The sequence below is a fragment of the Oncorhynchus masou genome, chromosome 32 (assembly GCF_036934945.1).
Source record: "Oncorhynchus masou masou isolate Uvic2021 chromosome 32, UVic_Omas_1.1, whole genome shotgun sequence".
Classification (NCBI taxonomy): domain Eukaryota; kingdom Metazoa; phylum Chordata; class Actinopteri; order Salmoniformes; family Salmonidae; genus Oncorhynchus; species Oncorhynchus masou.
Genome location: NC_088243.1, coordinates 66212052 through 66225379, shown reverse-complemented (window position 1 = coordinate 66225379; position 13328 = coordinate 66212052). Strand labels below are relative to the sequence as shown.

Genomic DNA, 13328 nt, shown 5'->3' with positions numbered 1-13328 from the left:
CAACATATCAATAATTTAATCATTTTGCCTCTCTCTGCTCTCTATCCTCTCTGATTTACAAGAGAATGCTCATCAAAAGCTTTTCTTCTCCAGTTCTGAACTCTTTAAAAAAACATTTAAAACTACAGTATAAACATTGTAGCTGTAGCGCTTCCCTGTAACTACGGTGAGTGATTAGAAGCAAGTCCAGACTGGTGTTTTTCTCAACAACCTGAACTTTGACCTTTCCAAATATGCTGATCACAGCATACATGCTAACAGTCCTTGTAAATTATTGAAATTCAGCAGTAAACCCCACACATAGCCCAGCTAGCCCGGCTCTGAGATAAAAACTGATTGTGCCTACACTGTCTTTGTCCTTCTGAGAGTAGACCTTTAATTTTCCTTTTGTGGAGGACTGGCAATTTTAATAGGATGACTGTTCTCTTCCTCTTTTACTGTCAAAGGCTACGAGGATATCTCTGTCCCTGAGGTAAAATTTGGACTCTTCCTGTACTTGACTCCGACAGTCCGGCAATGACTCTTCTACGCGTTTGTAATTGAACAGTAAATCTTTCCAGAGTTTTCTTTTTCTCCTCTCCACTCCTTCTCTCTTAGGCGCTACAAGAAACAAAGTGACACTGTCCACAATTTAATTGTCTTCGCTTATTGGCCAGTAAATAAAAGAAAATGTCAGCCCCACCATTTTCTCACTCTCTACATTCCAAAAACATCAGTTGTTGAATGACTGTAAAGGAAGCCTTGTGTAGGATCATTAACGTAATATCCATTTGATCCAATTGGCCATCTTTAACTGTTTAAGCCTTGGGGTCTTTTTCCATATCCCTGATATTTTAATGAAAGTGATTATTTTCCTCACCTAATCTCCCATTAGTGACTCACTTGCTGATTGAACTGTAATGTTTAATTAACTAGTTGTGTGCCTTAATAATTGCATGGCTTCTACTGACCCAAGGACAAGATCCTCCACCTCCCCCACCTCACCAGATTTAGAGGTGGTCTGATTTAGTCTCATGTCTCGGTCTCTATCCTTCAGCTTCCCTATGCTGCAGACTGTCTTTGAAGGGGGTTCATTGTTCTACATTGGTGTGTTATTGGTCCTGGCTGGGCCAAATAAACAGATGGGATACCTCCGTCGTCTGCTGACAATCATTACATTCCCTGATACGAAAGCATAAAGATATTCGAGGAGATTGGTTGTCATGGCAGCACGGCATCTCCAGTCGAAAAAAGTAAGAAGTGAAAGAGAGGAGCGGGGCGCCGCAGATTGAGAGAGTTGTGTGTGACATAAGAAAAGGACTCCTAGCAGCTCCGTCCTTTGGCCAATGCTGATTAAGCCCAGGTCTATGGCATAAGGAGGGACTTAATGAGGCTGTTTCAAGAGGGCTGGGCTAATCAAAATGGACAAGTCTTCCTCAAAGAGAGTCAAATTGCCCATGCTAAACAGTTAGGAAAGTTGCTGTTTGACTAGCATGTCTCACTGAAGTCGCTCCTTCAACAGATCCACGTGTGTTGTTGTCCAAGCTGAATTTGTTCTCTTCTCTCCACCGTTGTCATGTGTCAAGATGAATAGCCCAGTGTGGAAGGTAGCAGTCATGCTAATAAAACTTTTATTTTATAGATTTTGTGCGAACAGTGCGACTTGTACTCAGGCTTTCATTGAAGAGTGAGAACTTCAATTTGACTTAGAGACCGGTTTACTACTGCCTCGGGCAAAGTGGTAGAACGAAGATTTAGACAGCTGGGTCCTGAGTTGTAATCTGCAGGAAGAAAACAAGCTTTTCATCAAAGTGGATTTACTGTTTTCCCAGTGTGAAGCGTCTGTATATCCTGGTAAAAGCTCCTCTACAATAGGAGGCAAATGAAAGGAGACTCAAAGCCCCACTGTGCTATCAGGGTGGATAATAACAGCTGAGGGCTCGGATACAGGTGGGAGGGCAGTAACAGAAAATGACACAGTTTCAGCCCTGAATGAGGTACCTAGATAATCTGTTTACATATTTAAGTTCTGGTAGCCCTCTTTTATTTACCAGGAGAAGTCATCAAGACCTATAATCTCTTCCAAAGCATGCAACCACCAGACTGATCACAGCTAACATCAGCCAGTCTGATCACAACTAACCATCATGTAACCTAGATATATGAAAATTATGTGGTTTCATGGACAGGCAGACAACACAAGAAAATTATATTTTTACCATTTATGAGGCTATACACCTTCAGGAGGAAACTGGATCACTGTATGTGGATACTTGTTTTATACCAGTTTCATTTGACATTATGAACTCAATGGATGCATTTGCTATGTCTCTACATGGAAGATCATCACTTCCATAACTGCATTCCACCTTCCATCCAACCGAGTAGAGTGTAGTTAGTGCAGATGTCCTAAAATGGACACCGTACAGCTGTTCCATTTCATACCTGTTCCATTTACTTATATGAACTACATTTCATTCCTGTTCCATTTACTCATATGAATTACATTTCATACCTGTTCCATTTACTCATATGAACTACATTTCATTCCTGTTCCATTTATTTATATGAACTACATTTCATACCTGTTCCATTTACTCATATGAACTACATTTAATTCCTGTTCCATTTACTCATATGAACTACATTTCATTCCTGTTCCATTTATTTATATGAACTACATTTCATACCTGTTCCATTTACTCATATGAACTACATTTAATTCCTGTTCCATTTACTTATATGAACTACATTTCATACCTGTTCCATTTACTCATATGAATTACATTTCATTCCTGTTCCATTTATTTATATGAACTACATTTCATACCTGTTACATTTACTCATATGAACTACATTTCATTCCAGTTCCATTTACTTATATGAGCTCAATGCCTTTGTTTGTTGTGCTATATCTCAACACACAAGATCATCCCTTCTCTGGCAGCATCCCACCTCCCGTTTGGTTTTAGAGTAGCATACCAGCTGCAGTGCTGAGGTGCTGCATGGGTGGATCTCCCAGAAAACAGACAGTCAGCAGCATGGTGCCATGGGGTGAGCGAGGTGGCAGAGCATGAAGAGATGCATTAGGTGTCACGCAGCTGCACACTGAACGCAAATACCTTATTCAGCCACTTAGCGAGCTGTTAGAGAAGGAGGAAGATAACATTGGAGAGATAGAATGGGGGGCAGAGAGAGAGAATGACTGAGAGGCCAACAGCATGCGTGTCAAGGGAAATCAGCCAACAGCATGCATGTCAAGGGGAATCAGGCTCAAGAATGTCCTTGTGACCACTTCTATCCAAAAGTGTACTTTTGAGACTTTTTGGTTGCGTGAGTGGGGTTTAGGAGGTGTATTTCCCCTCTTCTTGTGTTTTTTTCAGTAAGAATTTAGGTGTGGATGCTCTGTGACAGTATCTTCAATAAAAGTAATTTCAGTAGTATATGCTTTAGAGTAAAATAACTTGAAATGACAAAAGCAAATAGATGTTTGATGGCAAAACGCTGTGAATGTACAATAATAGCAATCCATAAATTGAACGCTGTGCTCTTTAGATCCATCAGGATTTAAGTGCTCAAAGTTCCAGTTCTTTCAAACCTAGTCAAGCATAATGACAGTTAGGGGAGTGATTATTGATTGTATTGATCCAACACTTCCCCAAAAATGTATCTCAAGGCATGCCAGGCTTCAACTTCTGGCTTGAACCTCGAAGTTCTGTGCCAAGAAGCTTAACGTCACTTAGAAAGCTTGGCAGAAATCTGTTGCCTGTCGGGTCAAATGTGAGCGCGGAGATAGCAAAAGTCATGCATAAATTTCCCCCACCGACTGACAACATAATCAATCACCTGAGATATGGTTGCATCAGACGCAGAGTGAGTGGGGGATTGTGGGAAGGCTAATGTCACCCACCACCACTGTGACTTATTCCAGAGACATGATTGAAAAGGTCTCGGTGACAGTGTATTGTTCAATTGACCAAATATCACGCCTCGTATCAATTTATTTATCTGATTTAGTCGAGACTGAGTATTTTACCCTTTGGATCTTAGCATTTTCATACTGCATCAATTCCAGTTACCTAGGCACTAACACTCAATGGGAAATTGATAGATTGTGGCCCATCTGTCATGAGTAATCTATAAGACTTTCATCTCCGACTCATTCAGCAAGCTCTCTCGCCTCCCTCTCTCTGTATCTCTCTGTATCTCTCTCTCTCTCTCTCTCTTTGTATCTCTCTCTCTTTGTATTTCTCTCTCTCCTTCCTCTCTCTGTATCTCTCTCCCTCTCTTTCTAATTCTCTCTCTCTCTCCTCCCTCTCTCTGTATCTCTCTCTCTTTCTAATTATCTCTCTCTCTCACTCTCTCACTCTCTCTCTCTCTCTCTCTCTAAATCTCTCTCTCTCTCTTTCTCTCTCTCTCTCTCTCTCTCTCTCTCTCTCTCTCTCTCCAGTCAATTTGTATTCGCTGTACACGTGTCTTTTTGTTGCCAAGCCAATAAAGGGGATGTGATGGTTTGATTGACAAGGCAATGTTCCAAGAGAGAGACTGGCAAATGATCTGAATATTCAACATGATAAGGAATGATTCTACTCCTCATGTAGTCTACAGAACATCTTCAGCTGAAGACCGAGGGAAGGGGAAATAAAGAGTGTTGAAAATGTAATTGTGTTGAAGTTTCAGTTAATTGAAGACAATGTGGAATAATCAATTAACAATACTGACAGACCGTCAAGTGTCTTTTTTATGAGGAGACTGGGAGCTGAGTTGACTTGGAATCTCATCAAGTCCACCCATTCATTAGTTTGTTTAAGCAACACCCTAAATTAGCTGGCTTCACAATGACCTTGAAGAAACATGGGGTGAAATTACACATTTATGGAGTGCATCTAAACCTACATTAATGTATTATCTGCATTATTCATGAGTTAATACTATACATATATGCATGTTCAATTAATCATGGCTGATTATTAATAATATGCATATATGCGTATTCCATTATTCATGGGCATAGCTCGGTGTAATGGCTTAATATAAGCTGTGTAAATGTGTAGGTGTTGTTAAATATTTTGGTAAAGTTTGTCAGATGTTTGACGGGTAAACCAAGCAAATTCTAACGAGGAGATTAGACTTTGGTCTTCATTTTTGTTAGTGGGCTTTGATGACTTTATTGAAAGGATGACTCTTGACAGGTCCATGGTTATCCTTGAAACACTAACTTCAGTGCTGATGAGCCATGCCATGCCATGTTTCTTTGGGAGTAGCTGACCCCATGTACTGACTGAGCCACTGGGGGTTCAACAATGGAGAGAGTAGGTCATTCCATTAACTCTGGTGCATTGAGTCCAACACCTTAAATAAGACATGGCCATCTCAGTCAGCTGTCTAACTCCTCAGTCCTTTGAAGCCATTTCTCTGTCTCATTACCCACTGTATTGATGTCTTTAAGTTAGCTGCCCAACAGCTTGAGGGGTCTGGATGTTTTATAGATTGCTAGCAGGGTGTCCAGAGTCAGAACACCCTCCACTAGTGGAACTCAAGTATTACCAACGTCTTCTGTCTCACTGAATGTGAGTAATTGTCTCAAAAGGAAAATTAAACACATAGTATATGAAACTTTCTCTACTTTGAATTTATAAAGGGTAGGAAACATAATTCACTAAGCAATGATAAGAAGTTGGACTGCCCCTGGCAAAAATCAACGATAAGCCTCAGATAAGTTATGTAAAGAATTGGATTCCAACTCCTGTGAAATTAATCCCAAACTGTGCCATTAGTCATATTTGCTTCATGGGTCTACATTATGTTCACATTTTCCCCTAATTCTTTTTCATCTTTGCCTCATTCTGCACATTGAGGTGCAAAACTACATGTTCTTTTTGAAGTTTCAATTCTGGTGAAAGTACACATAGGCCTACTTTTGAAGCGTACCAAATCTCAATGACATAGATCTTTGTTGTAATTACAAAATCATGATAAAGATGGTGAAATGTATCTTACAACTGTTAAATTCACTCAGAGGCCAGTTTATTAGGTACACACTGTTCACAAAAAATGGTTCTCTTCTGGTTCGTGCCAACTGAAAGATGTTCCGCAGTAAAATAAAATAAATTCAGTTTATCAGCAACGTAGCCAAGGAAGACGTTGTGAAGGCAAGCTACGGTAGTCTGGGAGCAAGGTTGCATAAGAGAAAAGGGGACATCAAGTCAGCCATTTAGGATAGCATATAAGAGGTCTAGAGGTGTGTGCTTTGTTCAACAATCAAAGGCAAAGTGTACGCTGGAGAAAAATAGCTTAAAGTTTTGTGGATGGAAGCCGGAAAACCTCAGAAAACCAGTTTGCCAGTCCACCAACATGCATAGACTGGATACTGGGGGGATACTTTCTTTAGTTGTCCCAATAGCACACAGCAAATGCATGCTAACATACCAAAACCCAGATACTGTACATGAGTATACTGTGTAAACCATACAGGGTGTTCACCCATTGAAGCATTATTTATTTCAGTGCTAATACAAATACACTGAACAAAAATATAAACTCAACATATAAAGTGTTGAGTGAAATAGAAGATTCCAGAAATGTTACATATGTACTAAAAGCTTATTTCTCTGAGTATGTGCATACATTTAGTACCATCCCTGTTAGTGAGCATTTCTCCTTTGCCAAGATAATCCATCCACGTGACCGGTGTGGCATATCAAGAAACTGATTAAACAGCATGATAATTACATAGGTGCACCTTGTGCTGGGGACAATAAAAGGCCACTCTAAAATGTGCAGTTTTGTCACTCAATACAATGCCACAAGATTTGAGGGAGCGTGAAATTGGCATGCTGACTTCAGAAATGTGCACCAGAGCTGTTGCCAGATAATTTAATGTTAATTTCACTACCATAAGCAGCCTCCAATGTTGTTTTAGAGAATTTGGCAGTACGTCCAACCGGCCTCACAACCACAGCCCAGGAACTCCACATCCGTCTTTTTCACCTGCGGAATCGTCTGAGACCGGCCACCAGGACAGCTGATAAAACTGAGGAGCATTTATGTTTGTAATAAAGCCCTTATGTGGGGAAAAGTTATTTAGATTGGCTGGGTCTGGCTCCCCAGTGGGAGGGCCTATGCTTTCCCAGGCCAACCCATGGCTGCGCCCTCTCCCAGTCATGTGAAATCCACTGACTAGGGCCTCATGAATTTTTTTCAATTGACTAAGTTCCTTATGTGAACAGAAACTAGGTAAAATTACTGAGCCTGTTACATGTTGCATTTATATTTTTGTTCAGTACATATTAATTCAGTAGAGAATTGCATTGGAAAAACAATAGTCCAAACCCTATATATCTACTATATATGGTTCACAAGATATGTTTTCTCTGATAATTTAGAATGATTATAGTGAATAGAATATTATTATGGCCATGGTAAAATAATGGTCGCTGCTCAGTAGATCTGTCCCTGCTGACAAGCTAGCTGGTCACTGCAGGTTCGTGTGTGATAACATGGGTCTATGTATTTATTAATTTACAAAGCTTAACAGACTGAATTTTAATATCTACCCTCTCAGAAGGCAATCTGTTCCAATTTTCATGGTGTATTTCTGAGTATTTCCCTTTAAATTTCCATAGAAACGGCCCCTCTCAACATTAAATGACTAGGGTTAGTGGAATAGAACACCACATATCTGGTGATGAAAATGACTAGGGAATTAAGTTAATGTTGACTGGTCCAAAGTGCGGAACACCTCCAAATGTTACAACTTCCCAATGCCGATTTTAGTTGCAGCATAAACTAGCAACGGTCACAACACTGTTAAGCACTGGAATATTAAGGTTATAATATTGTAGAGAACAATCTAATGAACCTTTTTGGGCCTAGATGTCCCGCTTCCGGTGAAACTGGAGGGCGTGCAATTCAAATAAATAATTATAAAAATGATGGATATTAAACATTTATGTACATACATGTGTCTTTTATTGGTTGAAAGATTGAATTCTTGTTAATCTACCTGCACTGTCCGATTAACAGTAGGCTTCACAGCGAAAGCATGCTATGAGATTGTTTGAGGATGGCGCCTCACATCACACATATTTTTCCACTGGCACGGGTTTCATAAATTCTCAAAGAGCAATTAAAAATGCATTTACTTTTTGAACATCTTCCTCTGATTTGTCATCCAAAGGGTCCCAAAATATAACATGTAGGTTCGTTTTCTTAGATAAAATCCTTCTTTATATCCCAAAAAGTCTGTTTACTTGACACCATCGATTTGAGTAATCCACTTGTTCAACATGCCAAGATAGGAATCCGAAAACCTTCCCCTAAACTTTGTTTCAACAAGTCAAAATATGTTTATATCTAATCCTCAGATACCCCCAAATGTAATTAAACTATAATATTTCATACGGAAAGAAGTATGTTCAATAGGAAAACGATATTAGCAGGTGCGTGTCCTCTTCCTCGTGCTCACATACATACATTTCCAAGTCTGTGTCCCTGTATCAAAACTCATTATTCATCCTCGTTTAGGAAGAAACAAGCCTGAAACCTTGAACATTGAGTGCTGATACCCAGTGGAAGCCATAGGAATTGTATCCTGAGAGCTAGATTTCAGAATGCCCCTATACTTCCATTGTAAGAGCAAGGACTCTCAAAAAATAAAGAATTATGGTTGGGTTTTCTTTGGATTTTCTCCTACCATATCTATTGGGTTATAGTCTTCTAGATTATTTTAACATTTCTATAAACTTCAAAGTGTCTTCTTTCCAATGGTACCAATTATATGAATATCCTGGCTTCAGGGCCTAAGAAATAGGAAGTTTACTTTGGGCACGTCATTCAGGCGGAAATTGAGAAAAAAGCACCCCATCCCTAACAAGTTTTAAGTGAATGTGATTCATAATGATATTGGCTAAATAAAACTAAGTTTATAAATTCATTTAGTTGCACGCTCTGACATTTACTGGTAATTCACAACATTATAGAGCAGTGAGTGAACGCCCCACACCTTACATAGAAATATCTAGAAATGGGCTTTGAGTCTACAGTTGGTATCAAAATGAATCTTCTACCTAGTATTATTATATTTTAGAGATGTCTTCCATGCATCAAACTCGTCCATGCAGAGATGTGTGCCGTGCATCAAACTCGTCCATGCAGAGATGTATGCCATGCATCAAATTCGTCCATGCAGAGATGTGCCATGCATCAAACTCGTCCATGTAGAGATATGTGCCATGCATCAAACTCGTCCATGCAGATATGTGCCATGCATCAAACTCGTCCATGCAGAGATGTGTGCCGTGCATCAAACTCGTCCATGCAAAGATGTGCCATGCATCAAACTCGTCCATGCAGAGATGTGCTGTGCATCAAACTCGTCCATGTAGAGATATGTGCCATGCATCAAACTTGTCCATGCAGAGATGTGCTGTGCATCAAACTCGTCCATGCAGAGATGTGCTGTGCATCAAACTCGTCCATGCAGAGATGTGCCATGCATCAAACTCGTCCATGCAGAGATGTGCCATGCATCAAACTCGTCCATGTAGAGATATGTGCCATGTATCAAACTTGTCCATGCAGAGATGTGCCATGCATCAAACTCGTCCATGTAGAGAGATGTGCCATGCATCAAACTCGTCCATGCAGAGATGTGCCATGCATCAAACTCGTCCATGTAGAGAGATGTGCCATGCATCAAACTCGTCCATGTAGAGAGATGTGCCATGCATCAAACTCGTCCATGCAGAGATGTGCCATGCATCAAACTAGTCCATGCAGAGATGTGCTGTGCATCAAACTCATCCATGCAGAGATGTGCCATGCATCAAACTCGTCCATGTAGAGATATGTGCCATGCATCAAACTCATCCATGCAGATATGTGCCATGCATCAAACTCGTCCATGCAGAGATGTGTGCCGTGCATCAAACTCGTCCATGCAGAGATGTGCCATGCATCAAACTCGTCCATGCAGAGATGTGCTCTGCATCAAACTCGTCCATGTAGAGATACGTGCCATGCATCAAACTTGTCCATGCAGAGATGTGCTGTGCATCAAACTCGTCCATGCAGAGATGTGCCATGCATCAAACTCGTCCATGCAGAGATGTGCCATGCATCAAACTCGTCCATGCAGAGATGTGCTGTGCATCAAACTCGTCCATGCAGAGATGTGCCATGCATCAAACTCGTCCATGCAGAGATGTGCCATGCATCAAACTCGTCCATGTAGAGATATGTGCCATTCATCAAACTCGTCCATGCAGAGATGTGCCATGCATCAAACTCGTCCATGCAGAGATGTGCCATGCATCAAACTCGTCCATGCAGAGATGTGCTGTGCATCAAACTCATCCATGCAGAGATGTATGCCATGCATCAAACTCGTCCATGCAGAGATGTGCTGTGCATCAAACTCATCCATGCAGAGATGTATGCCATGCATCAAACTCGTCCATGCAGAGATGTGCTGTGCATCAAACTCGTCCATGCAGAGATGTGCTGTGCATCAAACTCGTCCATGCAGAGATGTATGCCATGCATCAAACTCGTCCATGCAGAGATGTGCCATGCATCAAACTCGTCCATGCAGAGATGTGCTGTGCATCAAACTCGTCCATGCAGAGATGTGCCATGCATCAAACTCGTCCATGCAGAGATGTGCCATGCATCAAACTCGTCCATGTAGAGATATGTGCCATGCATCAAACTCGTCCATGCAGAGATGTGCCATGCATCAAACTCGTCCATGCAGAGATGTGCCATGCATCAAACTCGTCCATGCAGAGATGTGCTGTGCATCAAACTCATCCATGCAGAGATGTATGCCATGCATCAAACTCGTCCATGCAGAGATGTGCTGTGCATCAAACTCATCCATGCAGAGATGTATGCCATGCATCAAACTCGTCCATGCAGAGATGTGCTGTGCATCAAACTCGTCCATGCAGAGATGTGCTGTGCATCAAACTCGTCCATGCAGAGATGTATGCCATGCATCAAACTCGTCCATGCAGAGATGTGCCATGCATCAAACTCGTCCATGCAGAGATGTGCTGTGCATCAAACTCATCCATGCAGAGATGTATGCCATGCATCAAACTCGTCCATGCAGAGATGTGCTGTGCATCAAACTCGTCCATGCAGAGATGTGCTGTGCATCAAACTCGTCCATGCAGAGATGTATGCCATGCATCAAACTCGTCCATGCAGATATGTGCCATGCATCAAACTCGTCCATGCAGAGATATGTGCCGTGCATCAAACTCGTCCATGCAGAGATGTGACTCATTGAATGTGGCCTAAATACAGGACACATTTCAATACCAGAAGTCTCTCAGAGGCACAATGACAGGAAAATAGCATTGTTGTGTTTATCAATAAAACATATTTGTGCTTTTTTAGGCAGTACATTGTTGTCTGATAAGAATGGAAGAAGTGCGTGTGCGTGTAGCCAGACTACAGTAATTAGTCAATTTAGCTCTCCACGGTCAAGGGCTAGCTGACTGTTGGCTTCATCTGACACTATGAAAATGCCAGAGGTTTTTCCCTCACTCAAATATGGCTATAATTACCATCAGCAATTACCTGCAGAAATGATATAATTTCCCCCCCCCCCCCCATCTCTCATTGTCCTCTGTGTGGAGAAGAGAAAGCTGGCTACGGGTCACAGAGAGGGGTCAGCGCTTATGTGTTTTCACAGTTTTTACCGTCTGCTACTCGGGACCTTGTCTCAAAGTCCAGTCATCATTGCAGAGTAATTGCAGTAGAGCAGTCACCTTCCAATGTGGAACTTATGTGTTCTACACACCTGACACATGTGGTGTCAAAGCTAACATGCTAATTGCTAGTCAAACACAGGCTGTAAATACGCCATAATCCACTGTATGCTAAAGCATTTTCACCTTTCCATCATTTGCTCGGCTACTAACAGTGTGTAACTAAATCCTACAGAAAGACAGACATTTGGGGAGTCAGTACTGTGTTTTACATTGAAAAGTCTGGTGAAATCCAAAGTGGGTCAATAATCAAAGATACTCCAAGTTGATTTGTTATGATAAATCTACCTTAAATGGTCTTCTCAGACCTGTGTAGCATTGGACTATGGCCACACTGAGAGATATTCACAGTGGATAAGCTACACTGTATATACACTTAGCCTTCTCTTTGGCCCTATCTGGCTTTAAAAAATATCCCACACTTGTGTTGTGAGTCATGTCCAGCTCTGGCCTTTGGAAATCTCTTGGGATTCTGTAAACTGGGCACATGAAACATTCAGGAAGCCTGCCAGGGAGATCTCTACTGGCATCATATCTTGGTCACATTTTCCCCCCTGGTCAAATCAATGTTCGACCTGTATACTAGGACCCATTAACTTCAGTAAAGCTACTGTGAAGCTCAAAGTAGCAACTTTACAGCTAGCTGCAGAAAGGTCATGGAAACCAACACATGTCTTCTGAACCACAGAATTCCATGGCAGCCCAACAGAAAAACACAATGTTCTTCCTTTGTAGTCTTGAAAGAAGGCTTGAAAGAACCAAGACGCTGTCGCCATTTGGGTAACAGTTCATTTGGATAGTCCATCTGTAGATCCTCTACAGACTACCAGTAACGTTTCAAATAACTAGCTACTGACCCAAACCCATATTCTAACCCTAACTGTAGCATTAGCAAGCAGTTTCTTATCAACAGATAGTTTGTTGATAGTATAACCACCTGTAGAGCATCTGCGTGAGAATATTCCTAGAAGTGTATGCTTTGTTCAACAATAAAAATAGAAACGATTGTTTAGGAGAGGTAATATCTGCCAGGCCAGACCACCTTGGGGCTGGCTGTCTCGCTAAAGTTTGTTATTTGTTACATGTCCTTTTATTTGGGGATGCTATCTACAGGCATTGACAGATTTATAGTTAATGCAATACTAGTAGATTGGGTGGGTCCTAAGGGGTCTTCTACAGTGGCCCTAAAGGTGAGGCAAAGGAGTCTTCGGAAGAGCCCTTTTTCTTTCTGCATTGTAGGAGGTCATTCAAATGTTTTAATAGCATAGTGAGGATTATTTTTTTTAAATGTATTGAATTGCCAAAGCCAAGTTGTTTCCCAGTCCCACCACCGCAATAAACAGTAAGCAGCAGCACAGCACTTGATCAAGGACAAATATTTTCCCCAAACAAATGGAATTGCATTGCATTAGCAATGCATAATTGCAGTGTAAAATACATCAGTGAAAAAGCAATAGAAATTGTCTGGGGACTAGACATATAGTACATTTCTCCTGAAACATTATGTATGAAGACAATGTGTTAAGGTGGCAGTAATACACTCTGAAAGTACAGCTCGAGCCATTGCTT

General features: G+C 41.2%; 1 protein-coding gene across 1 annotated transcript in view; it reads left to right on the top strand.

Annotated features, from left to right (window-relative positions):
* The window catches only part of LOC135527077 (leucine-rich repeat and immunoglobulin-like domain-containing nogo receptor-interacting protein 2), a 349079-nt gene that overhangs the window by 85956 nt on the left and 249795 nt on the right, over nucleotides 1-13328 (top strand). The gene's annotated exons all lie outside the window — the stretch shown is intronic.